Source organism: Prionailurus bengalensis, chromosome A2, assembly GCF_016509475.1.
Source record: "Prionailurus bengalensis isolate Pbe53 chromosome A2, Fcat_Pben_1.1_paternal_pri, whole genome shotgun sequence".
Lineage (NCBI taxonomy): Eukaryota > Metazoa > Chordata > Mammalia > Carnivora > Felidae > Prionailurus > Prionailurus bengalensis.
The window spans coordinates 116711969-116730470 of record NC_057348.1 but is presented as its reverse complement, the minus strand read 5'-3'; positions in this window follow the sequence as shown (position 1 = coordinate 116730470).

Sequence of the window (18502 nt, the reverse complement as noted above, 5' to 3'; positions counted from 1 at the left end):
AATGTCAGCAGTGTGGGGTCGGCAATATTGGCTGCAGTGCCAACTCTTTCGTGTAGTAATGAACAAACAACAAGGATAATAAGGAGGAAGAGGGTGATGACACGTGGCTTCATTTACTGCATACTCATATAAGTCAAGCTACATGCTAAGTGCTTTCCACATATAATCTCATTTAGTAATATTTCCAGTGTAAGCAAACAGATCAGACTATTTTCTCTTTCTAAGACTGATTTTCAGATCTGTCTCGCTGAGTTAATAGCTAAATCACAAGGTTGCTGTGAAAATTAAATGCGATAACAGAGATAAATGCAATTGTTAACCTCCGAAGTGATTTACAAATATCCCTTATTCTTCTTCTTACTGTTATGTTTCCATTCCTTCCAAGAACATTTGAATATACAGTCCCCAAGCCATAGCTCAGTCCTGACCAAGTAGAGATATCCTTGACAACAGACCCTGTAGCTTCAAACACAAAACAAGGCACCCAAGTACTATCTTTCAGAAACCAGCTGTGTCTTTCACAAAATTTGACAAAAGGCTCTAAACTAAGTGAACGCCAACATAAAGGTAAGAAAGTTGCTTTCTCCTTCCCCATCCCAGTAAGGCAGTGATATAGTTCAAATAATGTGCCTGCGTTTTGACACCCCCACCCCCACCCAAAGAGATGTTTCCAGGAAAGCCTTGCTCTCTGGAAATTTTCCCAGAATGAAGAGACCCCTGGAAACCCGCTCCCTCCCACAGGCCCCCTCAGGCAAGGAAGGGCATCTTAAAGGGGCTCCAGGCCCCCTTGGCTCTCTCTCTAGGCACTTGCTTCCAGAAAAGAATACTGTGGTAGAAACATACAGGTTTTTTTAAAAAATTATTTTAATGGGTGTCTTTTCTCTAGTTAGGGTGTTAAGTGTTTTCCTGGTATTTATGTAAAAAAAAAAATAATAATAATCCCCTGTCCCTTCAAGAACTGAATTGCACTTTCACATTTTCCACTTTCTTCTCTCAGCACTAACTTCCTGGGAAAATGCCAACAGGAATGGAGAAGCTCTTCTGCCCAAAGATACACTTGGCACTACGTCGTGTTCTCGAAAGGAGAATGCTTTGTCACATCTACACCTCTGCAACATGGGAGAGTACAGCTTTCTGATTTAAACTGCCTGTAGGTAAAACTACTCACTTTAAGACAGAAAGCTGTATGTTCTACTCCACTGGAGTTTTGAGAAGCTCTACCACTGCAGCCTTAAGACAGTGGCATTGCCAGCTGTGATAGAAAGCAAGGTGATGGAGGCACTGGCCAGTGAAGAAACTACCCCAGAGCGTGCTCCATAACCATCACACAACTGATGGGAAGCGGCAGCTCTTAGGGATTAAAAAAAGAGGGGGTGGTGGTGCTCACTAATTATCAGTTGTGTGACCTCACACCAGCTACTTAACCTCTCTGAGCCTAAAACCTATAAAATGGCAATAATGACAGTACCTACTACTAAACTCTCAGTACTACTTTCCTGTGGCTGGCTGTAACAAGTTCCTGAAGACTACGTAGCTTAAAGCAACAGAAATTTATTCTCTAACAGATCTAGAAAGCAGAAGCTCAACATCAAGATGTCAGCTGGGTTGCTTCCTCCTGTAGTCTCCAAGGGAAAATCCATTCTATGCCTTTCTTCTAGCTTCTGCTAGCTACTGGCAAGTCCTTGTGTCCCTTGACTTGTAGCTGCATCTCTCTCATCTCTGCCAAGGCCTCCGACATTCTCCCCTATGTGTCCTCTCTCCTTGTCATATCTTATAAGGACAATTGTCAATGGAATGAGGTATCCATCCTAGTCCAATATGATCTCATCTCAAGACCCTTAATTTAGTTATATCTTCCAAGACCCTTTTTCCAAACAAGGTCATACCTACAGATTCCTCGTGAACATGTCTTTTGGGGAGGCCATCATTCAGACTATTACACCCTCTTGCCAACTGAAAGAGTGAATTTAGGTCATGCAAGTCTCAAACTTTTTCTTCCTATGTGAAAAAAAACATGGGTCAGTTTCCCTGCTCCCCCACCCCCATAAATTTCTTCACTGTTCCTGGTTAGTGGTCTCTCTGGTCAGACTCTTTGAAGCGATGGTAATACCTGTGTTCTTCCTGTCCTATGGCTCACTCGTTTGTAGATGGAACATGGGCATAAGTGATAGGAAGTACACAGTAAGGTTTTCGATGGAAGAGACATAAGATGGTCTTGCTCAGCCCCTCATGTTCTTGATGAAGTAAAAGAGATCTGAGAAGTGATGTGCCTTGCCCAGGTAGTATAGGTAAATGATGGCACAGCCTTCATCGAGTCAGGCACCTGTCCCCAGCCCTGCCTCTTTTTGCTGTCACCTCCAATTGTGTCACTCTTCCACTGAGCCTCACAGTTGTAAGGTCACCCTCAGCATTCTATAAGCCCACATGAGAGAAGTCAACATGTCTCACACCTTACTGTATGCTCTTGGTTAATTCTAAAGGTCACACAAATTTTAGTCCCTAAAATTAAGTCCAAAATTAAGATGTAAATAAGCCAAAGTTGGACCAGTCAACATGCCAATCAACCTTAGATTTGCTTTTCTACATTTCAGTGTATAAGGAGAAAGTTTGGAAAATGCTTTCCATCCTACATAAGGATAATAGAATCTTATAACTTCACTTAAAACTTTGATCATACAAATAATCTCTTATATTCTGAAGATTTGCCCAATATGCCTATTGTTTGGAACTCAAATAGTCTGTTCTCTAGGATTGATATTAACCATAACAAGTACATTGCCAGGCTAAAGCCTACAAAATAATACAATTACAACAAAAAGGAAATCAATATTAATATTAACAATATAAGTAACTAAACAAAGAAAAGTTAAACTGAATTAGAAAGTTAATTCTTTTATTAATTTGCCCAGAATTTCAGCTTGAGGAAAAATAGGTTTAATAAAAGGAAAATGGGAGGTAGAAGGGAGATTTTAGGAAAGCTGATGGGGGCTTCTGGGTAGTTTCAAGGGCATTAAAGATCAATTACATTTAATTCCATTTTGAATTTATGGATTTTTTTCCAAATGAAATATTTTATAGCTTTTTACAATTTTCAGACTGCTTTCAACACAAAATCTCACTTGCGAGAGCAGCCAGATGAATGGAGATTTTATCAAGCAACCACACCAGATGAATTCCAGCAAGTGATAAATTAGCAATTGGGAAGTGGGTATTACTAGTCTCTTTCAAACCCCACCACTCTGGGTGTGGTCAGCATCATCAGCATCAACTGGGAACTTATTAGAAATGCAGAATCTCATCTAGACCCCAGACCTAAAGAAATCAGAATCTGCCTTTTTTACTTAAAATTTTAGTTAGTTAACACACAGTGCAATATTGGTTTCAAGAGTAGAATTCAATGATTCATCACTTACATACAACACCCAGCGCTCATCACAAGTGCCCTCCTTAATACCCATCACCCATGTAGCCCAGATCCCATCACCTCCCTCCATCAACCCTTAGCTTGTTCTCTGTCATTAAGAGTCTCTCATGGTTTGTTTCCCTCTCTTCTCTTTCCCCCCTACTTCCCATATGTTCATCTGTTTTGTTTCTTAAATTCTACATATGAGTGAAATCACACAGTATTTGTCTTTTTCTGACTGATTTATTTTGCTTAGCATAATACACTCTAGTTCCATCCACATTGCTGCAATGGCAAGATTTCTTTCTTTTTGATGACTAATATTCCATTGTGTATATATACTATATCTTCTTTATCCACTCATCAGTTGATGGATGTTTGGGCTCTTTCCATAGTTTGTCTACTGTTGATAATGCTGCTATAAACATTGGGGTTCACATACCCCTTCGAATCTGTATTTTTTGTATCCTTTGGGTAAATACCTAACAGTGCAATTGCTGGATCATAGGGTAGTTCTATTTTTGGCTTTTTGAGGAAGCCCAATTCTGCTTTCCAGAGGGGCTTTACAAGTATGCATTCCCACAAACAGTGCAAGAGGGCTCCCCTTTCCCTGCATCTTCAACAACACCTGTTGTTTCTTGTGTTAATTTTAGCCACAGAATCTGCATTTTAACAATATCTCCAGAGGACTCCTATGCACATCTGCATCTGAAAAGCAGTGAACAGTGAACAGAAGTGTCTTTATGAAACAAAATAAAGTGGGTAAGCAAGGAAAAATATTTGTAAAGACTATACAATTGATTTTTAATTATACATTGATTTGCTAGCAATATTGCAAATTGAGTTAATATCTTCTTTCCCTTTATAAAACAGAGATACTAGATAAACTACAATAATTTAACAAGAAAAAAAAAGGCAAACTCAAAAGACAGAAAGGGAAATTTCTAGTTACCAAAAAACCCACAAAGGAACTCATAGCAAATGAACAAATGTCCCAGAATCCTGAGGGATAGCAGACTTGGCTGCAAGTACAAACATCAGGGTACTAGAGTTATAAAATCCTCATGAAAATCAGAGATGAGGCCTTGGACCCATATGAAATGTGATGCTAGGACACAGACTCATCCATAAGCCCTGCTCCCTTTATATGAGGGGAACGCGAGACTTCCCAAGGGGACTGGAGAAAAAGCAAAGAAGTATCAGTTGTGATGGGTCCCTAAGCCCCAGTCTGTGCCATATGTTGATATGGAGTCCAAATGAATAGTAAACTGACAAATTACTATGAAAATTCATCTTGGATAAGTGAAAATCTTGGGACACCCAGCCATTGACAAATATAAAACTTCTCTGTAAAGATAGTTCCACAAACCGGAGCATATAGGACTCACACAGACCAAAAATAATGCCAGTTGAGAATGAACCCACAAGCAAAAATTAACACCACATGAGAAAAGAATTCACTACAAGGGGACATTATCAGGTACCTTAAGCAATAGATTAGTATGCCTCAGAAAATAAGAAAATAGAATCATTCTAAAGAGACTACAGTTTTATTTAAACCTCAGATGGAAAGGCTAGCAGGTCGTTTACAGGTGAGGAAACTGAAATTCAGAGAGTCCAAGGCTTAAAGACTGAGAACTTCAATCCAGTCCCAGTGTTTTTTCTACCATATCACATTATCTCTGTTCTTAATAAATGCCAGCTAGTTGGATCATTTCTTTGATTCATGTAATATATAAGAGAAAGGAATGATTTTCCTAGATTGGGAAGGGAGAACTCTGATTCAGTTCATTTGATATTAAGCATTTTTTTAATGCAAACAAGGAAGGAAGTAGGTGGAGACATTTGTGTACTCAAAAATTCTTACTGAGAGTGAGTAACTGCACTACCATTCTTTTATTGCAGTTGGGAGATATATTATAAAGAATCTTTATGTGCACCGATTGAACAATAAACATGTACCTTTTCTCTAAAAAAAAAAAATCTTACTGAGGATAAAAGGAAGTTACAATGTAAGAATTTTGAGGCATTTGGACAAAATGGGAGGTAATAGGTAAATATCCATTTGAATGTTCAGAAGACAAGGATTTATGCCTTGGCAGTTTTTTTTTTTTTTCCAAGTCAGGATGTCAGGTAATCGCTAGAACATGAGCCAAAATGAGCTTTTTCTTTTACTCCCAGAGCATCTTCATGATGTCCCTGAAAGGCTGTTTTAAGCAGCAGCGCTAACCTACAATTCTTACACAGGGTGCTAAGGAATTGGTGTACAGTCAGACAGAACAGCAAAGCCATAATTTCTCATCTCTTACCCCTTCACTAAATTACAATTAAATTCCATCATTCAAAACTGCCTGATCTTGGGCCAGATGCATATATCACAAGAAGGCATTAAAATCTGACCTTTTATATCCCCAATAAGAAATGCCATGAGTCCATCACAGAATCATAACTCCCTCTCAAATTAGAGCTGAGAAAGATCTGAACTTCAGAGGGAAACTCTTTGATTACAGGCAAATTTGAGGACTTTTCTAGTAACCTCTTAAAATTCCAAATTTTAAAGAAAAAAAGAGATGAATTTTGTGCTTCAGAGAAAAAGAAATAACGAATGAGTACAAAGCAGGATGCAAAAAAAAAAAAAATGCTACACACAAAAAGGAAAAAGGAGCACACTGAGACATCTCTTTGAATCCAGTTATAAGATTACTGGAAACTTGAAAATCAGTAACATTTCAGCAGAGGCCCTAAAACCCAAAACAATTATCCATTGGCTCTCTTTTGCTGGCTAAGATTTACATCTAGTGGCTTCATCAGTATAGCTACCATACAGACTCTGTAAAGAGTATTAAGGGACTTGGTGACTTCAGAGCTTGCTCTTAGAATATTTATCATTTTAGCTCAGTAAATAGCTAGACCTTTGCGGGTGAGGAGATAAACAGGCAGCCTTATCAGTCTTGGTACTTTTAAAAGGTTTTCATTCTGCAACACACTATGAAGCACCTATCTTCCCTCTGATGCCCATCCATGCCTATACGAGTAGAAAGTAGGTATTTAGACCTTTGTCAAGAATAATCATTTAAATAAGAAAGAAAAAACTGAATAGTAAGAAGAGAGATAGAGACAGGAAGCAACCAGAGACAAAGATCCAAGAGCAACAGTGGCTCAGCTCTGCCATAGTTGGGAGTGTGTGGGATGGCTGTGAGGCAATTCTAATTGAGGGGCATAGACCAAGGCCATACATAGACACCTCCCTCTCCATCCATGCAAAAAGTATACTTGGTGTCCAATGGGAGGCAATGCCAAAGTGGGATCACTTTCCTGACATCCATCCATATCTTCACTTAATAAATATTTATTGAGCTCTCACTGTGCATACATATGTGCCAGAGATATACCATGAGTACAAAGAGGAGAAAAGAGATAGTAAAATATATAACAGGTAGAAAACACAGGTAAAATAAAATATCACTAATTCAAAAGAAGAAGAAAATATGCCAATTGTGGGACTATGTAGCCCTATGAAGAAAATAATATTTGAGGTAAGCCTTGAAGAACAAGTATGATTTGGATATACAGATACACTATTGGCAATTACAGTATTCTTTTTTCTACCAAAAACAAGAGGCCAACTGAATTATTGGCCTAGATGTACTTCTCAACTTTCCCTGCATCTGCGTCTATGAGTCACCTGGGAAGAATTTTTCAAATATCAGTGCTGGTGCCCCAAAACCCAGGTACTTTAATTTAACTATTGTAAGGTGAGACCCAGACATGAGTAGTTTGGCTTTTTTGAGCACTTCCCAGATGATTCTAAAGTACAGCTAGGGTTGAGAATCGTGAGCTAGAACAAGGCAGACATGGAGACTAATATTTGCCTTTGGAAGGTTGCACCAAAACTTTATAAGAATCCCAGTCCAGGGGCGCCTGGGTGGCGCAGTCGGTTAAGCGTCCGACTTCAGCCAGGTCACGATCTCGCGGTCCGGGAGTTCGAGCCCCGCGTCAGGCTCTGGGCTGATGGCTCAGAGCCTGGAGCCTGTTTCCGATTCTGTGTCTCCCTCTCTCTCTGCCCCTCCCCCGTTCATGCTCTGTCTCTCTCTGTCCCAAAAATAAATAAACGTTGAAAAAAAAATTAAAAAAAAAAAAAAAAAAAAAAAAGAATCCCAGTCCCCACTGTGTCATGACTCCTAGATTGACACAATTCCCTACAGGGAAGATAAAGAGATCAAAATAAAATATTGACTTCAACACAGTCACAGTCCTTGGGGAGCTTCCATTTATCAGATGAAGAGGCAGTGACACGGAAACTTTACGGACACTATTTGGTGCTCTGGTGGGCCCTCTGCCAGAAGAGCTCCCACTTGGAGGAGAGGGGTGAGGAACTGACTACATGGAATCATAAGCAGAAAAACACACAGAGTGTTCATAATGCTGCTTTTGGATATCGGTTTGAGAACAGAACTAGGAACACCTGATGGTCTCACCATTGTGATAGCCTCTGTGACAACTGAATTAAGCAAGCATGGGCTTTTCTCAATGCGAAGGCACCTTTCAAAGTTTAAATTTTAGAAGGTATCATGTTGCAAACTCCGGTGAGCCAAGTGTTTGCATTGCGCAGACCAGAGTCTTTTAAGGGTGAGGCTTACGATCATGTCTGAAAAGTGAAAATGGATTCACATAGCTTCAGACTGGTCTACTATTATAGATAAATAAAGTAACTTTTCTATGGCTAGACAACAAACCACTAAACAAAATGTCGTGGCTTCAAACAAGTTATTTTTCTCTCTCATAATTTTATGGGTTGCCTGACTTGGCTGGCTGGCTTTTCCTTGGTTCTTTCATGCAGTTGTGGGCAGATAGTGGCTGGAGTTGCTCAACTGGACTGGACATCCAAGATGGCACACTCACATGGCTGTTTAATATCGGCCAGTTTCTGGGAGCTCATCTAGAACTATTGACTGGAATGCCTGCATGAGCCTTTTTAAGTGACTTGGGTTTCTCAAAGTATGATGACTGGGTTCCAAGACACAGAAAATAGAAGGTGCCAGTTTCTCAAAGTCTGGGTCCAGAAACTGGCAAATATCACTTTCACCGTATTCTGTTGATCAAAGCAGTCACAGAGTCTGCCCAAATTTGAGAAGAGACATAGACCCCATGTCTTGAGGGAGGAATGTTAAAAATTCATAGCCACCTTTATCTTCCACAACTTATGAACAGATTAGCCCTTCTTATTCTCAACACCATATATCTGGGGTTTAAATAGATATTTTTTCACTGTTCTTTGATAGCAACTTCCACAGCAAATAAAAAAGAGCAATACTATGTACAATACAAATACAAAAGAGTAATACTGTGCATCCTTCACTTCAAGCTTATCACCTGTAAGTCTGGGCTGTATTTTTTTCCCCAGTAGTCATGATGAGTCTATACTAAACCTCTCTTCTCTCTGCCTAGTACACTTGGTGAACAAAAGCATACATTTGCAAAGACAGGTGCAAAGACAGGACAAGAAGGATAATCAGTGGACCAGGGCACAGATCAGGGCCACACACAAGGGTCAAATCCAAAGCCTGAGCCTTACAGCAACTCTAGAATTTTTCCACAAATTGTGACTGTTGGAATTCTGCCAACGTCAGCCCCACAGTCCATAATGATCCAGTGCTCAAGAGTTTCTGCATTGCTAAATGTTTGCGGGGCTCAGAAATCAATATCTAATCACACTTAGCTGAAGCCCAATATTCTGTACACTCAGCAGTGTACGTTTTGGTTGCTGGGTATATAAAAGTTAACATGGGAAGTGGAACATTTGTTGGAACGAGCTGCATTAAAAATATTACCACTGTGGTGCAAATCACCGTTAATGACATTTATCGAGTGCTCATTCTGCAAGGGTCCCACTCTACCAGAAGTCTTCAGATGATACAAAGGAAAGAGAAGACACTTTTTTTTTTTTTTACCTCAGAAGCTAATGTTACTTTTTTTTTCTCAGCCTTTCACTAGGAACCTAACAGCTAGATTACTTCTCAAAATCTCTGCCGGCTTTAAAATCTTGTTCAAAGTAATGGGAATATCAACTACACCTGCTTTCCTGGCAGGCCATTGCTAGTCTCTTCTCAGTCAGAGGAGCATGCTGAGAACCAACCATGCTTTTTTGTAAGCTCTTACAGAGGGCCCCAGGGATGGCCAAGTCCCAACTGTCTCTTCTCTGTCTCTAAGCTGCAAAATTCACATTGAATTCATAGTCAAAACCCTAATGAAATGTCTAGTGGCATCAGTGACATCCTTTCCCTTTTCCATAGGTGGGCTCTCATATCACTTAAGAAACAGATTTTTTTTTAATTTTTTTAAATGTTTATTTATTTTTGAGAGAGAGAGAGAGAGAGACAAAGCATGAGTTGGGGAGGGGCAGAGAGAGAGAGGGAGACACAGAATCCGAAGCAGGCTCCCAGCTGTCAGGACAGAGCCCAACAACTCCCAGCTGTCAAGACAGAGCCCAACTCGGGGCTCAAATTCACCAACTGTGAGATCCTGCCCTGAGCTGAAGTCTGACGCTTAACCTACTGAACCACCCAGGCACCCCAGAGAGAGATTTGTATTCTTTCTAGATGAGTGCTTCTCAAACATCAATATGCATGTAAATCTCACCCAGGGATCTTGTTATAATGCAGATCTCAATTCAGTGGGTCTCTGAGATTCTGCATTTCTAACAAACTCTCAGGTAATGTTGATGCTGCCAGACCTCAGACCTTATTTCCAGTAGCAAGGATAGAGGTTACTATAGAGAGAGCTTTACCTGTTTCAGGCAGTGTTCAAAGAAGAAAGACAGAACAAAGGTCCCAATCCCCCTATCTTTTCCAATCTCTCTCTCTGTCTCTGTCTCTCCCTATCTCTCTCACTCTCTTTATTTCCCTCAACCTCTCACTCAAGCTCTAGAGAATATATGCCAATCAAGCCTTAAGAAAAAAGCCTTGGGAACCTCAAAATTTTCCAACTTGAATATGCAAACTAAGTTCCAAATGTGACCTCAGGTTTAAAACATCAGCTTAGTTGTAGGCAAATAGAAAACACTGAAAACTGAATTTGAAAGTGTTGCATCTGACCTTATAGTCATGAATTTCACAGAATCACTTCAAATTAGTTGTCTGACAACAAAAAAGGGAAGTACTTGCTAGCTTCCTTACATAGGTCCTACAAAATTGTTTCTTGATTAGGAATATTAAGACTGAAAGTTAAGAATTAAACTTTTGTCTAAATTAGCTATGTATTAAAAGCACAGGGGCTTAAATTTTGTAATTTATTTTAGTTTGAGTTATCTAGATATTGCCCTAAGTCCTCAAATCATGACAATATGCTGTTGTTCCTTTATTTTTCCCCCCAACTCTTTGATATTCCTTACCCACATATCACCTTCAATCACCCTGTCCTTCAAGATCTATCACAATGGCTCAGCCTTCTGTTCTGTACTCTCTAGAATGCCTGCCCAAGACCTTTTTGTGTTCCTAAGAAACTTATATTCTATGGTCATTTATAGTTTGAGTTTTCTGCTTCTACTGAATTTTTGTTCTGTTTTGTACTTAGTAGCTGTTGGTATTTTTTCCTAGATTGTCCCCAACCAGCCCCTTCCCACCTTCATTTTAAGCAAGGTGCATATACAAAGATCTTGTGTTTTAAAAGGCCTTTACTGAAGGTCCTAAGTGGTAGATTATAATGCTGCACTGCAAATAAATTTAAAGTATATATTACCCATCACTATTCTTGAAAATTCCATCGGGCACTCTCCAGTATATCTCTGGACCTCCTGCCTTCTTGCTGATTATTCCTTTTCCTCCTTCCTTCCCATTTCTCTCTCTACACTGCTTCTCTCCCTCACTGCCCCTAAACAGTCCAGCTTTATGTTCACACCCAGCTTATCCAGAGCAATTTGGCTCTCTTATACTCTATTCCCAAACTATTGCCAGACTCATTTTTGTATTTCCAAAACCCATCAAAGTGTTCTCCTTGTAGAAAGAACCACTAGCAGATTGCCATTTACAGGGCTCCAATTCTTTAGAGGCATGTGGAATTTAAAACAGCATTTTCTTTTTCATTAATAAACCTGATCTCACTTGGCCTAGTAACTCTGAGATAGGAAAAGCAAGTATTAGCATTTTAGACAAAAAAAAAAATCATGTAACTTATGCATAGTCCCCTAATTAGGGGCAGAACCAGGACTGAGACCCAGGCTTCCTCACATCTACTATATTCTCTCCTCTGAATCATTTTTCTTCTGGATGAGACCAAATATAACATTTTACAGAGTTAAAGAAGTCCTTAACTTTCTGGAGCCCAAATTGGATAAATCCAAATTTTATTACTTAACATAAGCTACTTGTTGATTTCCTAAAAGGCCTTTGGTTTATGGGGCACCTGGGTGGCTCAGTCTGTTGAGTGTCTGACTTTGGCTCAGGTCATGATCTCATGGTTTACGAGTTCAAGCCCTGCATCGGGCTCTGTGCTGACACCTCAGAGCCTGAAGCCTGCTTCGGATTCTGTGTCTCCCTCTCTCTCTGCCCCTCCCCTGCTCATGCTCAGTCTTTCTCTCTCGCTCTCTCAAAAATAAATAAACATTTAAAAAAAAAAAGGCCTTTGGTTTGCAAGTGATCATGGGCAAGCCCACATACAATTGTTTCTATGCAGAGGCCACAAATCAATGTTTTGCCCCCAAATTTTTAAGGGTGACTCCAGGACTGTGGAAGACAGTCCATGAGGCAAGGAACAAGAAAAATGACTTTATTTTTGATACCTACTGCTCTTCACAATTTTAAAGCCCCTGCAGAGTCCTACAAATCATAAATAGAAGCTTCAGTTACCACCAGAGCAAATGAAACCATAAAATGACACTTTAGAATTATTTCTTCACCTTCTCAACTGTTTAAAAGTCACAAAGATCTGAGAATCCTGAGACTACAGTACTGTCTGGAGCTGGTCAGCATAGTTGGTTTAGGCAACTGCGCTAATGCGGTAAGTCCAGTCTTCAGGTGCTAATTTGTTTATTCTTATTCTAAGCTGCTTTCACCCAAAATTCACAGAGCACGTCCTATAATTGAAACAAAAAGGAGGAGAGTCTGTGTGGGAAACTGAGTGTGGTTAGTACAAGGGCTCCAGTGCTCTTAGTAAACGTATCCAAAAACACACACCACTCACTTGCATGTAATGATGTAATGTTTACACATATCCATACACTTAATTTTGAAAATTACACCCTGAAACTTTGCCCTTTCTTTTCTAAATAAATTCATACTGTGGGGCGCCTGGGTGGCTCAGTCGGTTGAGCGACTGACTTCAGCTCAGGTCATGATCTCACGGTTTGTGAGTTCAAGCCCCGTGTCGGGCTCTGTGCTGACAGCTCAGAGCCTTGGAGCCTGCTTTGGATTCTGTGTCTCCCTCTCTCTCTGCTCCTCCCCAACTCATGCTCTGTCTCTCTGTCTCAGAAATAAATAAACATTAAAAAAAAAATCATACTGAGAAAGAGAAAAGCAGCCCCTGACATCCAAGGAGCTGACCTAGTATGATTAGCTGGGCCTTGACATTGTCCTGTTGTTCATAAGCAATTTCACAGAAAATCAACATCAGACAAGGCCACTCTTTGACCAAATGGAACAAGACAGAAACATAGCCACTCAGTAATCATATCTAAACAGAGACAAAGCATGAACATTGTCCTAGCCACAAAATACCAAAAAGCCCAGCTAATCTGAGTGACTGCTGCATCTTTCCCAATTACAGCTGTAGCTTTGCTCCCATCCCAATCAGTAAGATATACTGAGAGAGCCATAGAATTGTCCTTGAGTTCAGATAGCATCCAATCCAGACCCAACCTCTGTTTCCTTGGATCCTCCCCAAGTTACCCAACCAAACTCAAGTCCTATAGTAAGTCCTTTCTAATACCCTCTTACAGAGACATTCTGTGGCTCCCCAGGGTGTACAATCTCCCTCACTGGGATGAATGATAAGCATTTGTTCAAATACAGGTGTGTTCCTGGGGGTTTTGACTACAGAGCATTGACAGGAAGCATAGATAGATTTGGAATGAAAGTGAGAAATGTGGGACCATGAATGTTTTACCTTTAGCAGAATGTGGTCCAAACAATGGTGTGGCACAGTTAGAAAAGTGGTTATGTGGCCACATTTTTCCAGGCCACCGTTTTGTGACTTCATAGAAACCTGACTACTGCCACTGATATAATCTATATGAATCCGTGTAAATATCAACTGTGGGGTTGGAATCCGCCTCCACTTCTTAAAAAGTCAGTGATCTCTCCAGTCCAAATTGGATTTTTTCATATAATCTCCACACCTTGCATGCTAGGAGGTGCTTTTATAAAGACTTCTACATTTTTCATTTTGAATACAAGATAACATGAAGACTCTCATTGGAAGATCCCAGGCCGACTAGAGCACCACCTGTTCCTGATTTTGTTTCAACCAATTAAGCATTTAAATTGTTTCTTATCTAAATTGAATTTGACTTTATTACTTTTTTCTTACCCTTTTTCTTTTCCACAGTCATCAACCATATCTAGTAAACAATTATTTAATATGCTAGGGAAACAAAAAGTGTGATTGCAAGGCAGTAGAAATGAGGGGGGATAGGATGAAGTAGAGAAGGAAAACTGTAGCCTGTAGTACATCTGGGACTTATCTTGCATAAAGTGATCTTAGGTCACCTCAACTCTCTGGATGTCAGTTTCCTCCTCCATAAAACAAGGTTAAGATGAGATCTCTAAACTTCCACCAGGCAAAATTCTAACCATACCCTCCCTGCCCACCTTCACTTCTTCCTGACTCAGAAGAAAAGAAGCCCCTTCAATCTATAGCTCTTCCTTCCCTTTGAGATCCAAGTTCACCTGCCTGGCCTCCATCAAGATGTTGTTCTTTCCCTTGAATCTTTAATCCCTTTCTCCCCCATTAACTTCTCTTTTTCTACCAAAAGCTCTACTCCCAATTCACTTTTAGGAACCACTAACTATTGACTTCTGTGGCTTCTTTGACCACAATCTAATGAGTATATTGCTCATTGATTCTACATTCCTTCCTTTGGAGCTAATCTGTTTTCAACCACCCCAATTTTCAAATGATTTGGAAAACAGGTATGAGTGATCTGGACTCAACACAGAGTCAAGAAAACATTTTGTTTTTAAAGGGGCATGTGTTGGAAATGAATTCTTATTACAATAGCATTACAAGTTATAGTAATCAATAGATAACTGTATTTAATAATTTGTTTGAAACAGACCATACTTCTATTTTTCCATGAGATTAATCAGAAGCTTTCATGGAAACCTTTATGGAACACATGATTGTGTGAATATAATTTTTTTATTTAATTGGCATTTAAGCAAACAGTCAAATTTTTTTCAACAAACTACAAATTTATTTTCCTTGACTTTTGGTTTTATTAATTTATGGTTGATTTTTTTAGGCTAGGAAAATATATGAGAAGTCAATTCTCCTCTTAAAAGGGCTAGACTGAATTTGAAGGCCTATGCCAGTAAGAGATAACAGAAAGGAGGTGCAGAGTTTTGACTCTCTTTCCCTCAGAACAGAGGCAGGGAAACTACGTTCATCTCCTCTGCTCCCAAACCTATCAATCCTTAAAACTTCTTTCCTGACAAGCCTCAGGACTAAGGAATAGATATTAACAGAACTGGTCAAAAGTGTAGCAGCTTTCAAAGTGCTTTCAGTGAATAATCTGATTTTATCCTCATCACCCTGGGAAGTCAGAAGGGACAGATAAGCAACTCCATTTTCTTTCTCCACAGTCTCTCATATCATATAAAAGATACCTTCCTCACCTTCATTCATGTATACCAAAAACATTTATTGTGCTCTTAGTCTATGCCAGCAACAGAAAAGTTGAATTAAGGGCTGTTGTGGTTTATTTCCTTTGGGGAAAGGCAGTAAGCAATCCTCTGGAAGGGAGACAAGTGCTAGAAATATCTCTTTGTTCAACACCAGCTTCCTTAAAACACCAACAACTTCCTAGGGGGAAAAATAAAGCAACCACCCCCATATTTCTATGACTAGAGAAAGAGAGATTTGAAGAGTTTCCTTTAGTGTTCTCCATGCAGACTTTTTTTAAATGTGTATTAATTTTTGAGAGAGAGAAAGACAGAGACAGAGACAGAGACAGAGACAGAGACAGAGACAGAGACGGAGACGGAGACAGAGCATGGGTGGGAGAGGAGCAGAGAGAGAGGAAGACACAGAATCCGAAGCAGGCTCCAGGCTCTGAGCTGTCAGCACAGAGCCCGACGCAGGGCTCGAATCCACGAACCGTGAGATCATGACCTGAGCTACAGATGTAACTAGAATAGGGTTAATCCAATATGATGGATGTCCTTTTGAAAAGGGAGGATTTGGACACAGACACACACACACAGGGAAAACATCATGTGAACATAAAGTTAAGGATCAGGGTGATGCTACTATATGCAAGGAAACACCAAACATTGCCAGAAAACTACCAGAAGCTAGGAGAAAGGCATAGAACAGATATTCCCTCACAACCCTCAGACTGGACCAATCCTGCCAACACCTTGAGTTCAGATCTCCAGCCTCCAGAAATGTGAGACAATAAGTTTCTGTTGTTCAAGTCACCCAGTTTGTGGTACTTGTTACATCAGCCACAGCAAATGAACACAAACAGCTTTACCAAAATCTCTGCGGGGCACTGGTCACAGGTAGCACTGGTATCACTCCAATAGAGAGGACACAACGAGTCAGTGTCCCCACAACTGTGCCACAAACCATAGTAAGCTCTGACATCTCATAAGCTTCCTTTCATCAGCAGTGGGGCTCAGGGTCATAACCAAAGGAAACCACAGAACTGGCTGGCACAGTGGGATGCTTGGGGGACCCAGCAGAAACCCAGAAGGCGGACATCAGAATGAAAGGAAAAGCTGAGGCTGCCATTTGTCTGGGAATACATATGAGAGCCCATAGGGCCCCCGTGATTGCATTGGGGGCCATTAGTTAGCAGGAGGCACAATTCTCCCATGAACAAGAAGAGCAAAAGTCACCAAAATAACCAGTTTAATCTGATCAACATTTTCATTAAGAAAATGACCCATAACTTTGAGTTCTCTACTGGGATTGCTCTGTTCATCCTAGAAAAGCATCATGCTCTCACTTTCCATATCATTAAGGTAGGGTTGTTAACTGGAATCATTCTGTGTCTGGAGTACACAGCAGTTTGGCAAGATTACAGAGAAAATGGAAGGAAATGGGTTCAGAAAACATTAACAACTTCATTCAGCTGTGTTGACTACCAGTCAAGTACAGCTCATACAACTATTTCAAGATGAAAAATGTAAAGTAAATTAAGGAAAGTAAAAAAAAAAAAAAAAAAACATGAAATAAGATTATGATGCAAAAATGTTCAATCAATCCTTTCCAATTTTCTATGCACCCTAAATAAAATGTATGTTTAACTGTAAAATGGGACCTTGTTTAATAATGCAAGACCTTGTTCTTTTATGGAGTCTGTTAGATCAGGGCCATGCAAAGAGGTATCAGGAAAATGCAAAGAGAAGCAATGATTGGATAATTAACTTGTCAATGCAAATAAACAATATGCATATGATTTAGGCCCCTAAACCAGTTTGTGATCAGATAGTATAATGGAGAACTGAAGAATATTAGCTACAACAGGCACAAGGAGATCTTGGTGGTGATCCTGGTTTTAAAAGGAGATAGTGTCTATAAATATTATTACAAGTACATTTCAGGGTATATATTAATTATATCATCCTTAAAGGATATTTAAAATTATGTAATTACAACTATATAATTAATATAACCAACTTAGAAATAAATATTGTAGGTATTTTCACAATGCAAAATTGACACCTATTAATAACTGTAAATTCTAGGTGGTAGAACTATCTAATTATTAATTATTAATTATGTTATTCTTTGCCCTTTTCTGTTTTTAAAAATATCTCAGAGCATCTGGATAGTTCAGTGGGTTAAGCATTCGACCCTTCATCTCAGCTCAGGACTTGATCTCAGGGTTGTGAGTTTAAGCCCTGCATTGGGCTCTGCACAGGGTGTGAAGTTAAAATAAAAAAAATTTTTTAATCTAAAAAAAAAAAAGTTTTTAAAGAACTCTTATCCAACAGCCTACTTAGCTGCAGATCTGAAATTTGCTAGTATTGTGAATTTAGGCAAATGTTTTACTCTCTCTGAATTGTTTCCTCATCCACCAAGTGAGTTCATAATAATAGAAGGGCATTTTCAAGAATTAGACATGATGTGTACATAGAGGTGATGGTAGACAGTAGAGACAGCCGTGAGAACTTTGAGCTCTGACAAGGAAACTCTACCTTCCAGTCCAGCCTTTTATGTTTTTGAATTCCTTATTGTTAGAAAGCCCACCAAATGGTCTCCCTGTACCCGTCACCCATGGTCCTAGTGGGGGCTGCAAAGTCCTTCCGCTCAGCATTATTTCAGTATTTTTTAAGTTAATTTATTTATTTTGAAAGAAAGCAGGGGGGAGGGGGCAGGGCAGAGACAGAGAATCCCAAGCAAGCTCTGCACTGTCAGCACAGAGCCTGTCATGGGGCTGGATACCCCACAGAGCATGAGACCATGACCTGAGTCAGGCACTCAACCGACTGAGCCACCCAGGTGCCCCTTATTTCAGTATTTTAATTCAGGTAAGGATCTTCCAATCCCCTTCATCTTCCCCCATCTTCGAAGCTTCTGTTTTCCAGGTTAAAAATATCTCAATCTCTCTATCCTCCCATGTGAAACTTAATTTTGAGTTCCTATACCATGGCAATGAGTTTCTTCCTATAGTATGCTTCCATTGACCTTTATCTCTTTAAGTTGCAATGCCTGAAGTTGAGTTTGGAGCTATACTTTTCTCCCTATCCCATATCCTTGTTCTAGATCATGGATGGGCAAACATTTTCTATAAAGGGCCAGATAATAAATATTTTCAGCTTCACCAGCCATATAGCCTCCATGCAATTATCCAACTCTGTCATTGTAGCACAACAGCAGCTATAGTCAGTATGTCAAAGAAAGGACATGGCTATGCACCAATAAAAACTTTTTTTT